Source organism: Solea solea, chromosome 10 (assembly GCF_958295425.1).
Source record: "Solea solea chromosome 10, fSolSol10.1, whole genome shotgun sequence".
Lineage (NCBI taxonomy): Eukaryota > Metazoa > Chordata > Actinopteri > Pleuronectiformes > Soleidae > Solea > Solea solea.
The window spans coordinates 11,597,778-11,621,578 of record NC_081143.1 but is presented as its reverse complement, the minus strand read 5'-3'; the positions used below and the strand labels follow the sequence as shown (position 1 = coordinate 11,621,578).

Here is a 23,801-nt window from a genome sequence, read left to right as displayed (position 1 = left end):
AGACTGTGACCATGAATGTCAGCATGTTTAGCCGATAGCACAGGAGAGAGGGTGTCAGCTTTCCAGCTTAGGAACGCCACATCCTCTCACCCTCTTGATGTTTTCTTCAGGTTACGTGGCACATGGCGCTGTCTTTGTTGTTCTCCACCCGTTGGGTGCGCGGAGAAAATTAGCATAAGAGAGTGGCCTTTAAAGTCTCGGGAACTCATGCGGAGGCGAGTCGGCCATATCTGGCAAGTCATCAGTGAAGCTCGCTGGACATATTTGAAATTGCCAAATCCCTTTTGTGAACCGGAAGAACTGGCAGACTCTGACGAGCCGCATTTGAAGATGAATGCCATGCGGCAAAAATGTCGACAAGAATGTTGGAAAGAATCTGACATGCTACAAAAACTCCGGCGTTAAATATTTCACAGAGCAGGCTGGCTGTATGTGATGGTCATTATATGCACCATCTATAGTGTAGAAAGATTCCAGGGTCCCAACAACAAGGACAGAGGTGCATGCATCATTGCCAACCACGGTCTCTGCAGTGAGGGGATGTGATTTACTATGTAGTCTCATTCCTGCATATTTTCCATCAACCCATCTCACCCCTCAACCCCTTAATTACTAATGGTAATACATTATAACCGTGTTTCTTTAATTCTCTCTCTCTCTCGTTCTCTTTCTCGTTATCCTGGTGGCCCTCTGCTCTGGAGGAAGAAAAAAAAAAGTAGAATATCATAAATAATGTCTAAAGCCTTACAGTGGGCCTTATCTCCCCTATCCCTCAATCTCTCCTCCCTACTTCTCTAATTAGTGTCCACAAAATTGTTTCCCAGTCTATTTTGCCATGGCGAGGAGCCAACGTGCCACATGACATGAATGGGGAATTAAATGGCATCCACAGCTAAACTCTTGGCTGCACTTCCTGAATACTTTTGGAATTGGGCTGTATGTGGCTAATGCTTGCAATGTGTCCACGTATAGGATCAGTCACATACATTTAGGTACGTTTTAATTTCTCTATACCTCAAAGTGTAGTTAAAGCTCTTGCAATCATGGAATTTAGCTTGAAATTAAATGTGATTAGAATTAATAATAATATATAACAGTAGAAAAGGGTAGAACAAAAAAAGTCTTAATAATCTGCTGGGGTGGACTTGGTCAGGTGTCTTATGAGGCATGGGTAGATGATAAATCTGTGGTTTTATCTTGGGTTTTTGGCCTTTTTGTTCAAAGTGCCTCATCCAGGTTATTGGACACATGGTGTTGGGCTTTGCAACCAACTCATCCATGATTCTCATACCAGTTTCATGGAAAAGTCAAGCATCTCAGGATTTACTTTGAATTTAACAGTCACATAGTGGCACTCACAAGCCCACCCAAGGGCACAGCAGAGGTACCACAGAGACCCAGAACCCCACACCCACCCTCAGCACTAAGGCAACCCAGCTCAAGCCCACGGTCCACCACCCCAGCCCCCAAGGGCCCCCCACACTAAGGCAGCAATCACCCCACAGACCCACCCTGATCCCCACAGGGCAGACCCACAGACTCCGAGGGACAGCACACACTCGAGGCCACCAGACAGGCCCATTCTGAACATCCTTTGTCCTGTGTAGTGTATTCTGTGTAAGATTTTATATTGTATTAGTTGTACTAGATCTGGATTTCTGATCATATTGAATATGTATTAGATGATATTTGTAACCATAAATTTTCATCCGGGCTGATAGATAGGTCTGTGTCCCATTTTGTGTTTGGCAAAGAAATTGTACTATCGTTTTCTGTATGTGTTTTTGGATCATTGGAAGTAGTTCAAGGTCCAATTTGCAAGATCTAAACCTCACCTGGTTTACAGATTTAATTTGTAGGTATTCAAAAAAACGTATTACTTTTGATGCCATATTGTTCCATCAGGTTCTGAAATGGAATGAATTTATCTTGGATCATTGGTTCCAAGTGCTTTTCTGAGGTTTAACGTTGAAGGTTTAACGATGAATGTCTGTCCTCAATGAATCCTCTCTGGTCTGGGTGAATTATGAAGGGGGGAATTGTTTCCAATCTCCTCACTAGGTCTTTGCATTTGATTTTGAGATCTGCGTTTATGAGTGAGATTGGACAATGGGAGTGTGGGGTCTTTATCAGGTTGTGCTGTGAGCAGCTTAAGTTCTGAATCGGTCGTGATATCCTATACAATGTCATTTATACAAGCAGGAATTTTAATTTTGATGAAAATAAAACTGGGTTAGTTTTAAGAAATAATGTGATATTCATACACTGAGTGTTGGGGAGTGAGTGTGAGTGCACCACAGGAGGTCCCTCAGCAGTCTAGGCCTACAGCAGCATAACTAAGAGATAGCTTTGGTTTCCCTGTACCATCTATAACTATAAGCTTCATAAAAAAAATGAAAGTTTTAAATCTAAATTCAAATACAGAGAAGGTGTCCACCTCTGTATTTGGTGGTTCCACATAATAGGAGCCTGGTAACAGGTTCTACCTCTCATTTTACTCTACTTCAGACTCTGGGAACCACAAATAGGCCTGCAATTTGGAAGTAAAATTATACGTTGGGATTCAACTAGCTCCTTAAGGTTGAATAGGGTTTGATTATTAAGTGCTTTTTACACGCATTTAGCTCAAACACTACACAGCCCAACTAGAACTCTCAGACAAGCGTGTGCTCCTCTGTGTGTCTGTCTGCCCACTGCAGACCGATCAGTTCTGTGATATCTTCTGTGAGTCCAGTCGGGGGTCTTGCTCCATTGGGGACCCAACCACAGGTCTCGAGGTCTTATGGCGTGTTTCCACCGGCTTGACTCGCCTCGCCTCGGCACGGTTAAGTTGCATTTCTTTTTTTAGTACCTGCTCTGGCGAGGTTCCAAGCGCGCTGACGTCATCAGACTGCCGGCCACTGATTGGTCAGAGTGCTGTCACAGGAAGAGACGTCGAACAATGCCGGACTGTAGATCAGTTAAAAAGACTTAACGTGGGTTAATGTCCAACAATTACCAGGGACATGTCTGAAATCTCAATATTTAACAGAGGAGTCTGGTGTATTTAGTGACAGCACTGCTGATTGCCAGCGGCATCACAAACCCTGCCGCTGTATTTCAGTCCAGTGACTGTGTCAGACGGAGTCTGTGCTCCGGTCATGGAGGAAGTACTGAACAAATATTTTATTTACTGATTACTTTATTAACTGATTCTAATGATTCCGTTATACTGAAAACAACTGCTTTACAAGTCACTAGTTTGTGTGTGTCGCGTGTAAAACAAAGTCACCACAGTTTCATGAAGCTGCGCAGTGATGACTCCGCCCACGTTTGAGTAGATACTATTTTGTAGTGGAAACGCAACCTAAACCGTGTCGCATAGTCACATTGGAATAGAAGTCTTGTTCTCAGTTTATATTTTAAACATACTTTAGTGGCAGTGAACCGCAAACAATAATTGAAGGTGCAAGCAGCATTGACCAGGAGTGTGTTGACACTGTAGATAGTGGTCGTCACAGTTGTGCACTGCCACTAACTCAGAAAACTGGAGGGACGAGGAAGATGTAATTTCCTCCTTGTCTGTCTTTGATCTGGGTTGCCGTGGCTACTGTGGTAGAGAATCTCATTTGCTTTTGATCTGTACAAGCCATATGACAAATGATGTCTGATTCCATTTATTGTCAAATCATTTTTTTACATTTGTATAAATAGCAGAAAAAGTTAAATGTATTGAACACATTCGGGGGGGGTTTCTGAATTTTGGGCAAAGTTTTGTAATGTTTATAAAATTACAAGTTTATGTTCAAACTACCAAAAATTGATATTTTGGGGGGAAATGAACTTGGGTAGCTATTAATAGTCTAAGACCAGGGATGTCAAACTCAATCACATGGGGCAAACATTTAAAACACAGTTGAAGTTATGGGCCACACAGGATTAAAATTTAATTAAACAACAACAAATGTGACAACGTTTTAACCAGAAATATGAATTTCATAAAATTGCAATAACCTTTCCCTCAATTAAATGAGTGAAACAATTAAACAAAATGTTTAAATGAACAATAGTGATGCGTGCGAAAGGTGACTTTTCAATTTTAGAGGCTCTGCCATTGCGTTTTCACTCTTATGACATTTTTTTAGGGCCACATCAAAACTTTTCATGGCTAAAAGTTAATTAAAGTTTGGACTTAGGCTCTGAGCTGTGAAAATTCCTAGGGCCCAGTGGAAGTGTGCATCAGTGACCTTTCTGGGTGATTTTGTTCATCTTCATCACAGAGAAAATCTGCTTACACAGGTAAGTACTCCCAAACATGGAGTTGGGGCATCGTTTCAGGGATGAAGTGGGGAACTATCCAGGATAGTATTTTAGACATTTACTTTGCCCTGAGTGTGCGGTTACACTGCAGCTCTATCAGCTCCATTTCAATATTTGCAGGTACTTTATCCACGTCAACTAAAAAACGGATTTGTGAGCAGTTAAAAATTCAATTTCTGTGCTTCAAAGTCAACAAAGGGCCACGTGTGCTCAATTTAGCAGTGAAAAGTGCAGCTGAAAACACAGCTGTGGAGCGCTGCTTTGTGATTTGTTGGCAACAGGCAAAGTGACTTAAGTTCACTTTCTGCATCGCCCACAGGTGCAGCTTGACCTGAAAAGCTTTCGCTGCGTCATACATGTCCGTAATCACACAGTCCCTGCTCACTGATCAATGGGTAATTAAAGCAGCGGAGGAGAGGGAGGAGGGAGTGGGGCGCAGGTCTTTGTTGGCACTCCAGCTGTTGTAGTGCATTGTGGGATGCGTAGTACGAGTGGTGGAGGGCTATTTACTTATTTACTGGCCAATAATTATCGACATTAAATTATGTTGCAGGTCGTATGTTTATATAATTACATACCGCGCTGAGTTTGACATGCGTGTAAATGGGTTTGAAAGATGATGAAAAAGCGCTGCACGTGAAAGTGTGAGTGAATAGGTGTGAATGGGTGAATGGCAAAACTGCAGTGTACAGCAGTTTTTGAGTGGTCGTCAAGACTAGAAAAGTGCTATGTAAATACAGACCATTTACGGGTGCTTTTTAAGTATTGTTTGTAAATGTTATAGGTAAAAGATTAGGCTTCATCAAATGCGGGGGATATGCGTCGCTCGCTGCGTCTGCAGTATCGTGCTGCACGTTTGTTGTGTAGTGAAGAAGACATGGTGGATGGAGGACATGGGAGCAGTTGCCCATGGGACATTGTTTTCTTCTAAGAAGACAAAATCCAATTGTGTGAATTGTTGGGTTTCTCTGCTCTCGATGATGTTGTCTATGTACAGAGCCTCGAGATAATGTATGTTGTGATTTGGCACTATACAAATAATGAATTGAATTGAATGTGGTAGAAAATGAGCCAAAGTAATGTATATGTTTGGATCCAAAAATGTGTCCAACCTGTTTTTTTTTTTAAAAGTGATATGATCTCAATTTTGAGTTGTGCGATCTGTTGGCTGCACCAATGCGACAATGACAGTAATAATTGATAATGACATTTTGTATTCTTTTTTCTTTTTTTCCTGGTCCATCACGTTCAACCTCTGAGACGCCAGCGGACACATTGTCTCCACTAACATATTCCAAACCAGACAAAGTGAATATGCTGACATTTTAACACCTTATTAATAATAACAATTCTCTCTCAATTCTTCACTCAGGGCCGCTTTACATATTACGACGATAAATCAAACACGCAAAAGTTAAGATAAAATAAAAAGTTAAAGGTGACTTTAATCTGAAGTGAACAGAGAACATAAACACACTGCACTGTTCTTTTGATTTGTTGATAAACACAGTATTTTGTGTTATGTTATTATTTAAAGCTTATTTGAACATTTGGATTTGTTTCTATATATTTGTAATGTTATTGATGTAATATTTGTACTGTGATCATTATTAACATTGAATAATTGTTCTTTCTTTTTTTTACTGTATTTAATTTAGTTTATTTTGAAGTGTTTTGATTTATGTTTTGGATTCTACTTTCATTTATAATACATTTATTCAAATATAAATCTGGGTGAAATTATTTCTTTTTTTTTTTACATATTTTAACAATAGCAATGATCATTTTGGTCACTATTACTGCAGTATGAAATTCTCATACCGTTACAGCCCTAAAACAGACATTACTGTTTGTTTTTTTTCCAATAAATGTTTAATTATTTTATTCTTTACATCAATTGACTGATTAAGGGTCATCCATTACCATTTCCTGCTAGATTTTAGTCCTGCGGAACAAAAAGCAGCCTCTTCATAGGCTTTGTATGGACAGGGAAGTACAGCCACTTTCTTTGAAATCTAGCTAGAAAGATACAGTTAAGCATAAAATAGCAGAGTAACACCCACTGCTGTCAGAATAATCTATATCCCTCATGAGTGCATACAAAAAATCCAGCTCTTTCCCGTTACCCCGAGTTAACTAGGTCAGCACTTTTTAGGTTGCATTTTATTACTTCAGATAAAGGTCAGTGGATGCACTTTAAGTGTCACATACCGTTAAAACTCTCTCACGAGTACTCGGCACAGAAACGCCAAGGCATCAACGAAGCCATTCAGGAGAGCCATCCAATCAGGGTGCACAGCACCTGCTGCTGCAGCAAGCTGCAGATCTTGGAACACATCAAGCTGTTAAAAGCTTTGAAGTTATGAGCGTGAGCGGAGCAGAAACCAAGCCTTTAAGGCTGCGTTTGCCAAACCTAATGGCCTCATTATGATTCCTGTGTGATTGCAGCCATTGCTGAGCCACTGATGGAAGTCGCCGCACTTTGACTTGACAGAATTTAGCGGAATCACAAGCTTGGCCAATGTTCCTGTTTTGGCACGTCATGGGTGTCGACATCGTCCGTGCGAGGAGAGACGTCGAGGTTTAAGTGAATTTGCATCAATTACATTGGGGCAACCCACTGTCAGTGGCGGTGGGTTCTCTTGCCACTGTTGTCCTTTCACTGTGCACAGTTGGAACATATATTATGCAGTGACCTCAGGAATATCCAGCTTTGAGGTTTGAGGTAAAGATGCACTGTGCATATGCATTTTTTCTTTCTGAACCAAGTGCGATACCTCATTGATGTCCCTTGCCATTTCCAGAAACATGGACAAGAGAGAGCAGCCAGGAGATGAGCACATAATAATGTCAGACCACAGTGAAGCGGTCACACACTGCATGTTTCTCTCTCTACCTCTCTCTCTCTCTCTCTCTTTCTCTACCTTGGCCTCTATTTGCTCTTCCTCTCCCTGACTGTGTTCCTTCAGCATGCACTGACTGTCTGTCCCTCCCTCCCACACGTTCATATATATCCAGCAGGCCACAGATACATGAAATAACAGGCATTTGGAGACTTGTTGATTCACACACACACGCAGACTGCAGGATATTAGAAACCCACAAGTCGACTAAAACCAGATTTTAAAATAGTCTGACTGAAATGGCACTAAATCTGATTCCTTAAAGTCAGATTAACACACCCAGATAATGCAATTTGGAGTCAAATTATTACTGCATGCAAAGATCACACCAGTGTAAGAGGCCATGCCATGATTCCAGAAGCAGGTACGTGACAGAATAAGTGACACAAACGCTCACAGAATGCTTAAAGATTTGATCAATTTAAAGTTGGTGGATGTGTGCTTGATTGACTAGTTAAACTGGAAACTGCCTAATAGTAACAAGCTGGAAGTGGGCTTATTGCCACCTAGTGTTCTCCTACTAGGCCAAGGAGAATACAGGGTGAAATACCAACCGGTCCATTTTTTTTTTTTTTTTTTTAAATGACGAGGAAACAAAATGAATGCTCTGTCAACTTAAAATGTAAATATTGTAAGTTAATAAGTTAGTGTGGTAGGAATGGTAGAAAGCCATAGTGGTACCAGTTAATGTCATTTTGGTCTGAGATGAAACCAGAAAACAAAGGGTGCATATCGCCACTTAGTATAGTGGAGTCCGACACTCTTCAAATGATGTATAGATTCCCTGCTAGTGTTTGTATACTGGGACAAGACAAGCAGTCCAATTAAATAGTGTGGTCGAGCTACATCCGCACCACTGTGCATGGAAATCTACTGACAGACTTGTACTGATGCTCTTATGTTAAAAAAAAGAAAGACACCACACACACACACACACACACACACACACACACTCCCTCCCTGTGATTCTCAGTATCTCATCTCACTCTCAGTCAGAGTGAATGGTGTCGTGCCTGGAGGAGGATGTCATTGATGGAGACTAATGTTGACACATCACACCCCAGGACCTGCAGTCAATTAACACATTGTCTAATTAAAGTGATCTACTGGTTTATCTATGAGAGATTGAAAGTGGCTGTAAAATGGGGTCCACGCTGCATTAACTTTACAATCAGGTCTGCTTCTTAATTTCCATTTGTATTTTAATGGTAATAACTGGCTTAAACATCCCCCCAGTAGCAAACAGATTGTGCCAGCAACTTTCATTGATGCCAGTGGGAGATAGATGCTCGTCATAAAGGTTTTTTTTCTTCTGTATATAAGCAGCTGCTTTGTGAATGAACTTCCGGCTGTCCACAATATCCGCTGTCGCGCAGGGTTTTTGAAGTTGTATGAGGTACTGACACATCGTAAGAGCTGACATCATTTTGCGTTTCCATTAGTGATAGTACCCGGTACTTCTTTTATTAGTATACCTGCTCTGGCGAATTGACAGAGTGCCGTCACAGGAAGAAGCATGAGCAAACTGTAGATCAGTTATAAAGACTTGAAAATCCTGAAAACATGAGTTAATCTCCAACTATAAGCAAGGAAATATCTAAAACATCATCATTTAACAAAGGAGGTGTATTTAGTGACAGCACTGCTGAAAGCTCGCAATCGCGATGCATTTCAGTCCAGTGACTGTGTCAAATGTGTTTTATTTCATTAAATGACTAAAATTAAAATGTTGTCCTTGTGTTCACGCTGGCAACGTCATGTTTTCACTGAGAATCAGCCTCCATGTCTCAAGGTAATTATCTGTTCATTAAATCTCTTTAAATATAATTAATCTTGCAGGTTTTGCTTTATTTTCTTTTTTTGTATTACATTCGTCATTGTCCGACACCAAGTTTGGAGCTTCCTCTGAACGGAAACATTTCTTTCATTCTCTCATTCAGCTTCCATGCTGAGCAACCTCTAAAGTTTTAATGATGCTGTAGGAGTCGTTTGAACCGCCTGTCAGCCTCATTACAAATACAAGCCTGCTTTATAATGGAGAGCGTGTGTAGTCATGGACAACAAGTAATTACTGATCCTAATGTTCAATGTGAGTGTGGAAGATCCAGAGAAACAGCAAATAAAGTACACCGTGTAAAAGAGGCCAAGGTTAAGATTTTAGTAACATTGAATGGTGGTGATGCCAACACCTCAAGACCGGTCCTACTAAGGCCCCATTATTAAGGCATACCCTCATGCTGCAGGGCATTCACTAAATATTCAGACCTCTGGCCTTTCAAATGCTCAAAGGCAAACATGATATGTTTATTTTCCACAGCAATACACTCAAATACATACAGTAAGTTGAATCTGGTAATAAAACAGCTGAAAATGAGTCTATTTGCCACACTGCGGTAAAATTAACATTCCGACTCTTAGTATGATGACACAACCCGTGTGGAGGATGTCGATGGACGTGCACAAGCATCCGCTGAGGCCATGGTGTTAAGGATTTAATAAAGCAAAATATTTTTTGCCCATCTCTCCTCCCCGCCTCCCTCCCAACCACCTCTCCGAACTTTTCTCCTTTCATTGACTTTATTTATTTCTATTGCTCACGACTTGAAACTGCTGCTCACTGGCACATGTGGTTGGTTCTCGAAACGGCAAGAATTCGAGTCTGGCTCTTCTTTCGACTGAAGGTGAGTGATGCGATGCTAAATCGTCTCTCACATGATTCAAAATGAATGGAGTGTATCTCTGCAGTTACAAGGTCTATATGAATAATGTAGTACCTTTATAAAGGCACCGCATGTGGGTTTTGTGCATAAGAAACTGACCCGGCATCCTCAGGGAGTAAAAGAGAAGTAATGACGAAACAGAGATGCACGTATTAGAGGGAAATGATGTCATTAATTTAGGAGATGTATGCGAGTAAAAGGGAAAGTTGCTGGGAATAATTCAGCGTAAATACTGTAAGAGTGTCAGACAGTGTTGACATTTTCTCCTCACATCAAATACTTATATACTGTATTCAGCCTAAGGCGAAGTATAAAGCATGCATGACCTTTATCACTATACTCTACTTTAGAACCGCTTACCGCAGCCATAAGACACAATTAAAGCATTTTAGACATTTAAACCACCTTAAAATCAGTGTGTATGCCCATGACTTGTAGTTGTATCAACCTCACAATGGTCCCCAATCTGAACAGCTTAAGCAAGTTTTCCAGCTATTCAATTAACTGGTCCAAGTCTTTGACATGGTCTCTGAGGTTGGGAACTCGCTTAATAATGTTTGAACACACTCACACGTTATTATTTCAAACTCCCCCGTTGTCCTCACAAAGACACAACACCAGAGAAGACCAGAAAAGTTGGAATAAACCTCTTACTCTCTTTAATTGGTCTCATTTCCACTGACAAAATAAATAATCTATGTGTCATGATCCCTGTTAATCCACCGCTGGGCAGGTTCTTATCCCTAAATCCAACAGTCATTATATTTTGCTGGACTCAGAATCACAATTATCTGCACTCCTATAAGCCCAAACAGTATGGTGGGCTCAGTGCACCAGATTTCTACCAGAACTTTTTCTCCCACCATTTTCAGGGAGTCCAAGACTTAACAAATTACTCCAATTCTGCCTGGCTTAGCACCAAACAGACCATCTGTAATTAAAAAAATATCTCCAGTCAGCTTAATGCATTCATATGTAGATAAATCAGCTCAGACACACGGCTGCTTCAGAGTTAAAACCATCAACACAAGTCTCATTGCACTGAAAGGAGGCAAATGTCACATTGAATGTCAAACTGAATCCGCCTGCTGTCACTCCTATTTGGCATAAATTTGACAGTATATAAGGAAGCCATTTATTGCCAAAGTCCCTTTAAGTGACTTTGAAACTGCTATTTCAAAGGTTCGGGATTCAGTTGTAAAAGCTCGACTTCTAAAGTGCAACTGTGCCGCGTTTGAAAGAGGGAATAAAGGGAGCGGGCACTTTGTGATAATGAATACAAGGTGCAGTCGTTGCTCAGGGAAATGCATCAGGTGGTTTTGCTGGAGTATAAATCAGGTATAAGACACCTGATTTATACTCCACTGTAGCTTATTTTTCATTTTATGTTTCTGGTACTTTATTAATCCCAGTAAGGAAATCCCGCTCTGCATGTAATGCATCCTCTACTGGGAGCGGTAGGCAACCACTGAGCAGTGCCTGGGGAGAAATTGGAGCTGGGTACCTTGCTCAGGAGTACCCCGGCACTTTTTTGACCTGATGGGGATTCAAACCTCCAACCTTCTAGTTACAAGTCATGTTTCCCTTTCCACTTAGTTCTGCCCTTGGGGCTGCGCTTTTTTGATGTGGAAACTGTCATATTTTCCTGTGGAATTTGATTGGTGGTCATGGTTTCATGTAGACATGGCATCAACTGTTGGATGTAAACAAATTCTCTTTGTTGGTTCAACCATCGTTGAACTAAGAATGATGATTCCCTTAAAGTGGTTCATTCTTGTGCTGATGGTGTGGTATGTTCAAATTTGAGATGAGATTGATCTACAACAACAGAAAAAAAAATAGAAAGTATGTTTAAAAACAGGTTTAAAATTTAACTAAACCCCGAAACCAGTGCAAATGGGTATGGGCTATTTGTTGATTCAGTTGCAATCTTCACATTTTACTGTAAAGTATATTGAACTTATACATGCGATAACGAACGGCCTACTCTACTGCTCCTCTGGTCAAACACTGCATTTTAAGGATGTCATTGCCTTCCATTGTCCATGCTTGAATCATTTGTATCACTCTACAAGCTTTCATCACATTACAGCCTGGGCTTTCTTTAGAAGAATCCAGTGGATCAGCCAATAATATTTGACACAATACACTGAGCTGATAATTACTTTCCAGGATCTTTGAGAGGAGGCACCTGCATTTAGCTGTTGCCACCTGTGATCAGGTTTATTTACAGAGGAGCAAGGCTGCTGCTCTATTTTGCTTGTCGGCATGTGTCAGACTTCCGATGAGAGGCAGCGGGGTTTGCGTCGGTGTGTATTGCTTCCTGTTTGTGTCATTTCAGGACAGCGGACTACAGATTCCCCACGCTGTCACATTAGTGGTGATAAATGGCCAAGACGTGCTACAGTTAGTGCTTGTAAGGGGGGGGGGGGGGTGTATGAGTGTGTGTGCTTATCTACGCATAACATGTGCAGAACGTGCTGCTTCATGTGTTAATGTGTGCTGCTGCTAATGGATGTGTGAGTTGCGAGTAACACAACAACCAAATGAAAGACGCGGAATTAAGAATGGTTCAGGTTTGGCTTATTTAACAGACAAAGAAACCATCAGAGCTCGAGCTCAGGAAGTTCACTCTATTCATTTCCCCAGTGGGCACTTTGCTTCCAGCAGGTGAAATAAAAGTAGAAATACTGCAACTTCTGAAGAGAACCATGCTATAAATGAATATACAACAAAATATAAAATGCACTGGTGTCTGCTTTACTTTAATCTCAAAAGCTAAGCAACCAGCCCTTTTCTTGCTGCTGGAATAGAGTCGTCTTCAAGTGCCCCCACTGCGACCTGCATCTCTGGTTATTTCTCTTTCTTTGCGTGTTTTATTCACGCCACTGAGCTTGAACTGAACACATGCAGTGTCACACTTTCTTTACACAGCCCAGCTTGCAGGTCTGTTTTTGCCTGCATCGACAGCACAGTGATTTTCTGCAGTGAGAGCAGCACATAAAAGTCAGCATCAGTGTGTTGTTTTGTTGTTTGTTTTTTTATGTCAAGCTTTATCACCTTTTTGTTTTGTAGCCGTTGTTAATGGAGGTGTCCTCCTGAACAATTGCTTATCATACATAGCCATGGATTAATGAAGAAGTGCGTTTAGCCGACCCTTTCTTTCCCCTAAAGTCGAGTCTTAAACCTCCCAAATCCCAGCAATGCTGTGTGAAGGTAGCAGTGTTGCCCCAGTCCTGTCACAGAGAGACTGATCGTGGGTCTTTATAATCAATGGTGCTCAGTATCAGTGCGGCTGCAGTGGAAAAAAAAAAGCAAACAACTGCTCAGCCACAGTCAGATTTTGTGACTGCTGTATTTTTTGTGGTTTAGGGACAGTAAAAACTCAATATGCTTGACATGAACGATGTATCAGATGACTTGACTTTGAAAGGGGTCAGTTAAAGGGCTCAAATCAAGTGCAGTGTTTCAACACACGTTTTGAGCAGTGATGCTGTTGTGTCCACGAGCATGCCGCACCAGCATGGCCCATATTTGTTAATATAACTCAAATGAAACCGTTAGTAGATGTAATGGATGTAAAGGGGACACTGCAGGTAAATGAACTAACACCCAACTCTGTAGAGACTTTTGTTTTAGCCTTTTTGTTCATTCAACACGCTTTTGTTAATTACAAAAGAATTAAATTAACAATATGAAACATGTAAAAACAATAATAATAAATTAATTAAATAATAAAAGTCTCTCAACTCTGTAGAGACTTTTGTTTTAGCCTTTTAGTTCATTCAACACGCTTTTGTTAATTACAAAAGAATTAAATTAACAATATGAAACATGTAAAAACAATAATAATAAATTAATTAAATAATAAAAGTCTCTCAACTCTGTAGAGACTTTTGTTTTAGCCTTTTTGTACATTCAATACGCTTTTGTTAATTACAAAATAATTAAATTAATAATATGAAACATGTAAAAAAAATAATAATAAATGATTTAAAAATTGGTGTGCATATAGGTTATTTATTTATTTATGTTTACCTCATGTAAAAGGTCATGTTTTCATTAGTTTGTCCTTAACAACATCAGTGGAGATTTTTTTGTGATTATCACACACGTATGTTGCCATAGATTTTTTTTCATAGACTACCCAATGATGTCAGAAGGAAAAAAATGAAAGCTTAAGCATGGACATATCAACAGGCACAAACAGGACTTTGCAACATTCTCCATATGATTACTACAAGTTTAAATCAACACCTGTACATAATCGAGAAATGTGAGACTGTCATGAGAGGTTTGCCTGTCCCCCAGGTTACAGAGGAGACCGGGTTTGGCTAATGCAAGGCAGGTGCTTGGAACTATTATCCTAAATACCAACACAGCAGAAGAAGCGTCTGGTGACCGGGGTGCTGACGAGGCAGCTTGTGACTTGCCAATAGATAGACAGTGCCCAGAAATGATATAACTCTTTTAAAGTTACTGCGGAATGCAACATGGCAGATGATATGAGCCAGAGAGAAGCTTTGATTTAAAAAGTCTCATGGTGACAAGGAATGATAGTGTTTCTGAGGCTGGGGCAATTAAGACTGGACTGTGATATAATCATGAAAGTTGTGTCATATAACTTATTATTATGGGTCTTAAAACTATACACTTTGTATTGTTTGTTTTTTCGGCCAATCAGCTGCTCCTCACAGAGGAAACACATGGCTACTTAATATGCAGCTCACTGTGACTGCTGCTTATTACTGTTACTGAGAAGATGCGTGTGTTTTCACCTTTGAATGAAGATGGACAAGGAAAAACACATGGCAGAAGACCTAAAGTACTAGTGCAGAAGTACTTCTTAACGAAGACAGAGGCTTCTGGTCATGCGGACACCGAGCTCACTTCTGCTATGCTAGCGGACGTTATGCTAACACGTTAGCATTTGAGCTAGCGGACTTTCTCCACAAACGGATGGATTATAAAGCGGCCGAAAGAGAGTGGCAGGACATGAGAATAACTGGACACGTTGACTTCTTCTTATGGGGTGAGTTTTCGTTAACGTCGTTAATCTAAGTTACATTAGTAAGTGTTTTTTTCATGCTGGACACTGTATTTCAGAACGTTATGTGGCTATATTGGTATTAGCTTTAGCTCAGAATTGTTGTTTTCAAATGCAAATGTTACGCACATCGAAACTTGTGTTCGATCAGATGATCGTCTAATAAGCTGGAATATGTGAGCATCTGCTATTAATATGTATAACAAACCAACCTGATGTGCAGGGCCGCTGCTAAGCTTTTGGGGGCCCTAAGTATAATTGGTCAGAGGTATGACGATGATCACATCATTATCATCATTCAGCTCATTCAGTAACAGACTGAACCATCCACACCAACACAGAGCCACTTAAATGTATTTTGTTATTATTATTTGTGTATTACATTTCTTGTTTTTCATTTTTATGAAATTTATATTTATATTTCATTTTTTTTTTTTAGGGACCTCTTGGAACCCTTGGGGTCCCTAGACCTGTTGTTAATAAACATTGTTTACTACTTTAAACTACTACTTTGTTAAACTACTACATAAGTTTATCAGGGCACTCAAGTTTTGAAGTCTGACTTGCAACATAGTAAGATTTTATCCAAGAAAAAAGGCAACAAAAGATCAGGCCAGGATGGAATGCATATGCGTCTGATCTTCATGCTGAGGCTGAATAAGCTTTTCACAACTGCGTATTAGTTGGGAAAGTTAGATATGGCCCAGAATTTGAGCATAAGAAAAAAAAGGCAAACACCAGGTTTAAATATGCTTTACATTTTATTAAAAGGAATGAGAAGATGATGAGGGCAAATTCCATGGCCAGAAAACGTCAGCAGAATGATGTTCATAAATTCTGGAAAGATGTTCACGTTATTAATAATAGCAAGACGTCTTTGCCATCTATATTGATGAGATCTCTGAAGATGCAAATATTGCTGAGTTATGGGGGAAACATTTTAGAAATATTTAATTGTGTCGAGTTTACCATGCAATTGGGAAGTTGGCAGTGAACATGTGGTCCTGACCAAAAATGTTCTTTTTAATTTATACATGGACACTTTGTCTCGGAAATTACATGAGTGTAAGACTGGATGTATGGGGGGCAGGCTTTTTAATCATCTGATGTATGCTAAGGATTTAATTGTTATGTTGCCATATAGTGCAATTGTTGTGAGTTTGTTCAAATGAGGGAATGCAGTATGACGTCAAATTTGATCCCAAAGAGCGTGTCGTTATGATTGCCAGATCAAAGGAGGTCCAGAAGTTAAGATTTCCCTCTTTTTATTTAACTGAGCAAGAGCTGAGTGTTGTAACAAAGGTAAACTACTTGGGTCACATCATCAGGAATGACCTACTGTATGTGATGATGATGATGGTGATGATGATGATGCTCAGTGTCAGTGTTGTACATTTTATGCTCTAGCGAATATGCTGGCATGCAAACTTTATATGTTTACAAATGAAGTGCTTTGTAGATGCTTTGAGTTGTGATGTAAAAATAATAATTTCCTGTGTTTAACAATAATGATAATTAAATTATAATTTCCCAGATGATAATGGATTATCATCTGGTGACATGAGATCTAAACACTACTACTGTATACTGAGAAACACAGATAGATTTATGTGGAGCTGACTTAATCAGCACTGTGTGAACTCATTTGACAATGGTTTGAATGTAAAGGTCAGGGTCCTATATTGAAACACTATGCACCACAAATTTTGTAACCGCAAAAAAAAGGTTCGTCCATCACATCTGTTTGCACCGGTGAGCATGATATTTTTTTCAACTAAAACACTCAGATCACCGTATCTGTGTACACGTTTGAAAGCACATCTCCTCGCAGCTGTGTTTCAGAGACAGAGTTGCTCTTTTAATACGAAATGATCAACTTTGAGACGTAATAAAAGCATACTTTTCTATGCCCAGAGCGAACTACTGCTGAGTTAAAACACTGATCATAAAAAAAGCGGGGGTTACAGGAGGATAACCTCTTAATAAAGGTCTTTTAATAAAGTAAGAATTAAGTAGTCCCAGAGTATCGTAACGGCTGCCCGTAGAGCTGCACAACAGTGAGGGCTCCCACAGACCCGGAGCCATTCCGTTATTGAATATGCAGGTGTTTTCTGTCCTGCGTGTATTTCGGGAAATACATTTTTGTTCTTGCAGTGTGTTTCTGTTGATGCACGTGTTTTGTTTAATCGCAGCGTTTGTGAATATGCAGCTCATTTTTCCTTCTGCATTTGTTTTGGGTCGTTGCAGTGCGTTTGCCCCTGTCAGCCACTGTAGTTTCAAGCCTTTGAACCTTTGAATTTTTCCCCTTTCAAATTTTCAACATCCCATCTACACTTTTGTTTTTCTTTGAACAAATGTGGTTTCAAATTTCAAGGTTTAAAAATATTCTAATGAGTTGATTGAGCATCCTCATATTTGATTAGACCAGAATTACGTTACACAATTTGATTCCACAAATTCAAATTGATTCCACAATTCATAATTTAAAAATGAGATTAAGCATCTGGGATACCAAGGATAGGCAATCAATTCTGGCTTAATGGTAGTGGAAGTGACATACCGTTCCATAATTTATAACTTAACCTTGTTCTGAAACTTGGCTGTTTAGATTTCCAGCACAGAATATGTAATGAATATTTAAACCATACATTTTTAACTCTTGATTATTTTACGCTAAAAAGGGTGAACATTTGACATAAACTGGAAACCCAAAACCGGGGTTGGATTAAATGAATAATTTCAGAGCAAAAAAGTCTAAGACAGTAGCGGAGAGCCATGCATCTTGGATATAATAACAAATAAATAGTAAAAGTTATGAGCTGCAACAGAGAGGGTGAAGTGCTTGTAGGATGTAAAAATGTAAACGTTAACATTTTCAGGGTAATTATATGCAGTGCTGTGCAATGTTTTAGATAGATTTGCAACAATGCTGTAAAGTAAGAAGGCTTTCCCGGTCATAAAATCTAATTGTTTATTTTTATTTTTTACAAAAAGTGAACTCACAGAAGAACATTTCACAGCAAGACTGAGTACAGCAACAAGACACAAGGTAGTTGCACTTCACAAGCAAGGTCAAGATATGCAAGGTTCAAGATAGGCTGTTCAGTCTCTTTTGAAGTTGAATGGGAAAAATGGGAAATGTTTGGGCTGTAGAAGCAGTGGTTGGCTTACCTTGAAAATGGGAAGATGTGCAACAGTGCCATCACCTCAGAACTGTCAGAAACCTGTGGGGCCCAGGTAAACCCATCTAATGTCCAGGGAACTGAGAACTGAAGTAGGCTTAATGGAAGAGATGTGGACTAGATGATCTCTAACATGCAATTGTTGAAATGTTTAGCAGTAGCAGAATGCAGTTTGAAGAGCTGAGAGCAGTACAATAATGACTATGGGCAACAGTGAAGCACAGTGGTCGTTTAGGTCAGGATTAATGGTGTCCTTAATGCTGAAAAATACAAGCAGAGATGTATTCACCATCAGGGAGGCTTCTTCTGACTGAGCCTAAACATACAGCCAATGCCATTAAGAACATCTTCTCAGTAAAGAAGGAGTACTGGGAAGAAAAACAAAAACTCAAAGAGTACTGGAAGTGATGGTGAAACCTGCACAAGACCTCTAATCTCAACACCATTCACATTACATGATAAGACAACATGATTTAAAACAGTTTACATCCACAGAAGATCTGTGGTTAGTTCTCCAAGATGTCTAGAGAAACCCAACTGCTGACTTCCTGCAAAAAACTGGGTGCAAGTCACCGAGAGAAGAATTTATGCAATTTATATTTTCCTTTCATTAGCCCACTCTGTATTTTGTGAATTGGTAAAAACAAACCATTAGAATTTCTATTTGTGAAAGCATTCTGTACTTTGTTTCCCCAACACCTGCCAAAACCGTTTGCTCAGTACTGTATTTGTTAATAGCTCCTGAAGTAAACACATGGGTAGTAACTGTTGTGTCTTTGCTGCCTTTGACATTTATTGTTACTTTCCAAATTTAATTACATTTATTTTTGGCACTCTAACCCTCTAACCCTGTGGTGTCATTTTAATGAGTCATACCCCGAGAAACTGTGGAGGGTTTCACTGTATCAAAACATGGATATAGCCCAACCTTAATTATTGTACAATGTCACTGCCAGCCACAGGGATTCATTCTCTGCTAGCTAGATCCAAGAGAGGCCATGTATAGTTGAATGAATGACTTTACCTGAAGACTGAAGAAGAAAAACTTCAGAGAACTTAAAACGCAGAGGTTTCAAACTGTGCCCACATACCAGTCAATTTCCTGTGGTCCACCACTTGATGTCAAATCATTTTCAATTGTTTTTGTCTGTTTTATTTCAAATTATTACAGTTTTGATACAAGATTTTAATACAATATGATACAAAATAAAATAAATTTGTATCATAATTATGTTTTGTATTGTGAACTATGTATCCTTCCATATCAAAACAAACCCCTTCTCACTAATTTTGCAATCTTCTGAGATATTGTCATGAATATTATTACGGCAGTATCGTGATGGAATATTGTGATATCATTTTAAGCTTATATCTCCCACCCTTATTGAACAGTTTTTTTCCTAAACACTTTATTTGCAGACCAAACTAGACACTAGCCCCCGGATCATTTAAGTTTGAGATCCTTGATGAAATCTGTTATTTCTGTTATGGTTAAAAAACAAGACAGCAGTTTATTGCAGACCATATACTTCATCATCAGACCCTCCAGCATCGCTTAAACATATTCTTGAAACTATGAGGACATTTGGTGATGCATCCGAATTAAGACTGCAAATAAAAATCACAGTTTGCCTAAATGCAATTAGCAAATTGCAAATGGGCGCAATTCAACACCGGCTTTTTGATTGTTTTAGATTTGATATCATTACAAAAACATATTTATGTTGAAAACACTTTACATCTTTAAATTCTCATCCTTTCATTACATTATAAAGGGTAATGTTTTTAAGGTGTTATTCGAATAGACAATATTACTTTAAAACAGACACGCGGGAAAAGTTCAAACAAGACAAGACAATCTGGCAGTGAAGGTAAGGTAAGGAAAACATCTAATATATACACAGTCAGGGAGGGGAAGATACAATGAGACACAAGTGCAAGGAATTAGGGCCTGCAGAGCAATCACACAAGCAGGATGTTGGGAATGAAAACCGGCTACCAAAATAAAACAGGAAATGACACACAAAAAAACACAAATAAACTATACAGCTTGACCCTGACAGGTATCTCGTGTGGTATTGCCATAATCATGCTGGAAATACAGTGCATACTGAACTGATGAAGCTTGACTGAAAAACAATATGTGGCTAATGAAATTACAATAACACTTGTCAGGAAATCCCAATAAGATTTTTTTTTCCCCACAAAATGTTAGGAAACAAGATTAATTTGGATGACTTTGAGGGTTTGCCTTTTGATATCCACTGCTAATGTGTCATTTAAGGTTGGTGTAACTCTGAAACAGAACATACCAGTTGTTGAAAAGGCTCATAAATCATGTTTTAAGCCGGGAGTCAGTGCAAAATTTCCTTGTGTCCTCATAATGACAATAACAAAATCTTGATTCTTAAACAGGACAATAATATTTGGAAATCTTTCCTCTCACCATGTGCGAGAAAGTGCATAGTTTAAAAAGATTATTTGATGCCAGACTTCTTTTTTTAATGGCAGCTATTCTACTTTGAAATGATAAAACCAAGCCTTTGCCCTTGTTGTATGGCAGAGATTCAACTCTGGACCTCTTTGATCATCTGGTAAAATGTTCTTTTTCTTGTCCCTTACTGTTTTGGCATCACAGATCACAACAGCAATCCACCATCTTCACTTTTTATGGAGCTGCCTGATAGCACGGCTTCATGCCAAAATGCCGTTGTTTTGGTACCAAGTGTTGCATGATATTATCTACTAGGGCTGCACGATTCTGGAAACAAAAGTGAATTGTGCTTTGAATTGACTTTTTCACAAATCGGACACGGTGCGGCACAGTTACTTTTCCAGTTGCTTTTCCATTAGTGGTAGTACCTGGTACCTGCTACTTTTTTTAGTACCTGTCGTGAGACTGTCGTGCACTGAGTGGTCAGAGTGCCGCCACAGGAAGAGGCACAAGAATCAAAGCGAACAATGCTGAACTGTAGATCAGTTAAAAAGACTTAACAATCCTGAAAATGTGGGTTAATCCCCAACATTTAGCAATGGAACTGTCTAAAATCTCATAATTAAGGACGAGTCTGGTGTATTTAGAGACAGCAATGCTGAAACCCTGTGATCGCGAGCGGCAAGCCGAATGCAAACCTTTTTTCGGCACAAGCTCGGGTCGGGTGGTTGTGTGATTCTCACCACTACCACCTGGGTTTTCATCAGCATCCAATTTGTATTTATTTCTCCTTAGCACACACTTTCTCGTATGTTTTGTGCCGCACTCACTCAGCCCGGCTGCTTGTAAACTCTCAACTGCAGACAGGCTTCACCTCCACTGAACCACGTGATGCAAAGGCTTCATGTGTTGATAGACAAGGCAGCGACAAGGCTGCGTTTAGAGTGAGAAACTCAGAGAAGAAAATACGATTGTTTATTTGTGATGCAGCTCATGAAATAAAATGCAGAATAATCGTTGTCATTTAGAAATGAGATCACAGTGTAGCTGTTAATCGAAATCGCAATTTTTTTTAAATTTTTTTACCAAACCTTTTATGCTCCATCCTGAAAACATTCCAGAATGCAATTTTACAAGCTCATTTTTGATTTAAAATAAACTAACCCTACACTCTTATGATACATTTGTTTTCCCACTGATTGCATTACCATTCACAATGGCTTCTATTTTCCTTGTTTTATCTTCTCGCATGGAAGGAAAAACAAGTTGACGAGTGCAGCATGTTAGCAGGAGTAACCATATGCCTACGGCCTTTTCATTATCCCACATTATCCCAGAGGTGTCACAGCATGAGAGCATAAATGTTAGCTTGACCTTTTCGTCAGAGAGAAAACAAAAAAAAGGGTAAAAGCTGCAAAATGCCAACATTAGTGAGATAATCTTCATTGTGCAAACACCTGGGTTCACCACTGAACTCAGATAGTCGCAGTAGTGTGGATCTGGTGTGTAAATACACTGCACGTCTCATACAAAATGAGTGGGAGGGGACTCACTTAAAGGGATAGTTCAGACCTGTTACAGTGAGTGGAATCAGCCTTTTAGCATTTAAGGCTCTCATAATAAAATAACTGCATGCTTAAGTCCACGATATCATAAGAATGTTTGCCACACAAAAGTCGATAGAGAAAACAAGTGATTTTATATTACTGCCCGAAGAATTTGTTGATGCACAGCTATAGTAATTCAGTAAGTTCAATTCGGATTTAGCGGTAAAAAGAGAACATTTTCTTTGTTGTGGGACAGTGAGCAGATTTCAGATTTCAGTTGCCAGGTGGACATGGCTGTCAAACAACACGACAAAGCAGATATTACATTTTATTTGTCCTATTATTTTATTGTTAAAGTGTGTAAAATCAGTTTTTACTTTTTTTTTTGGTGAATGCGAGCCTCCGTATCTCAAGTTGGTTCCTACCACAGAGGTCATGCAAAGTACAGTCAACACCAATTGTCACTAACTTGTTCAACCAGACTTCAACTATTTGTTGAATTATCCTTTTAAATCAATCTAATCTGGTCCTTCAATGAAACCCTGGTTGTGTGTAACATATGGGGTAGATTATATAACTTTTAATGAATTACGATTAATGCCCCACTTTCAGGGTGCGGCCTGCCTATAGACTCAGCCTTTCAATTATCTTAAAGGGGATGGATCTTGTGCTACTTCTTGTCTTTTTTTTACATGTCTGTGTAAATACATAATGGAAATGTGAGTGTATGGAGAGTGCTCTCCGTAATGAATTCCTTTCAGTACAGTGGTCGAGTTGTGACTCACCTTTTCATTCGTTCTGCGCTCTGGAGTGAGCAGTAATATTCATTATGTATCTATGCAGTCAGCTGGATGCTTATTGTCCTAATCTTCTCTGTTCTGAACACACGGACACAGAGTCTGATACAAGAACTGATGGATTATTAAAGCAGCACACCTGGTTGTTTTCTTGCTCACAGCGTTTATCATTTGAAGACCATATCCCACTGATAAGTGCTGGGAATGCAGATAAGACAGCGGCAAGAGTGTGTATGATTATTAACATTCGCAGAGGTAGGGCCACGAGTGAAGGCATCGCTACATCATCCAGACCAGTGAGATGGATGAGGGGAGCAGGGGCTGAGGGGAAACTAGGCCTTGTTGCTAAACCCACAGGGTATCATGCAACTCTGCAGAAAGCCAGCCCAGGTAATTATCATGTTGTGCCACTTAAATACAAATGAATGTGCTTTTTCACAGCATGGAGCAGTTTAATCAAGTGTGTGAGATTTTGCAGTTTGCCTCTTCCTCCGTGCCTTTTTTTTTTTTTTTTTTAGCACTTTAGCCCACCACATTTCTTGAAGCAGAGCTCCACCACTTTGTGCTCCCCCGGTGATTTTTATATGCGGGGAGCGACAGCTTCTGTGTGCGTTCTCCTCAAACAAGTGTTGCTCTCGGTCCTCTGCTGTGTCTCCCGGCGGCAGCCTGGCACGGCTTTGTGCCCTGCAGCGAAGAATGGCTGGCTCTTCCTCCCCCGCACACATTCATGGCCGATCTGTCTGCCTGACGGCTGCTCCTTAGCCAGTGCCTTTGTCCATCACTAGAGGGAGTGGGTAGCCTAAAGAACAATGACGTGTAGTAAAGGACAGAGGGACTGGTGTGGGTCCGGGTGGTGGTCGAATGACACCACC

General features: G+C 39.8%; 1 protein-coding gene across 2 annotated transcripts in view; it reads left to right on the top strand.

The window, feature by feature from the left end:
• The window catches only part of sorcs3a (sortilin related VPS10 domain containing receptor 3a), a 265,119-nt gene that overhangs the window by 4,833 nt on the left and 236,485 nt on the right, over positions 1 to 23,801 (top strand). Inside the window, exon 1 of one of the 2 annotated variants that reach the window (XM_058641384.1) lies at positions 14,460 to 14,954. The exons of the other annotated variant lie outside the window; for it this stretch is intronic. The gene's annotated coding sequence lies outside the window, so the exon portion shown is untranslated. Of the gene's footprint in view, positions 1 to 14,459; positions 14,955 to 23,801 lie in introns of those variants that run through there. 2 annotated transcript variants of the gene reach the window in all.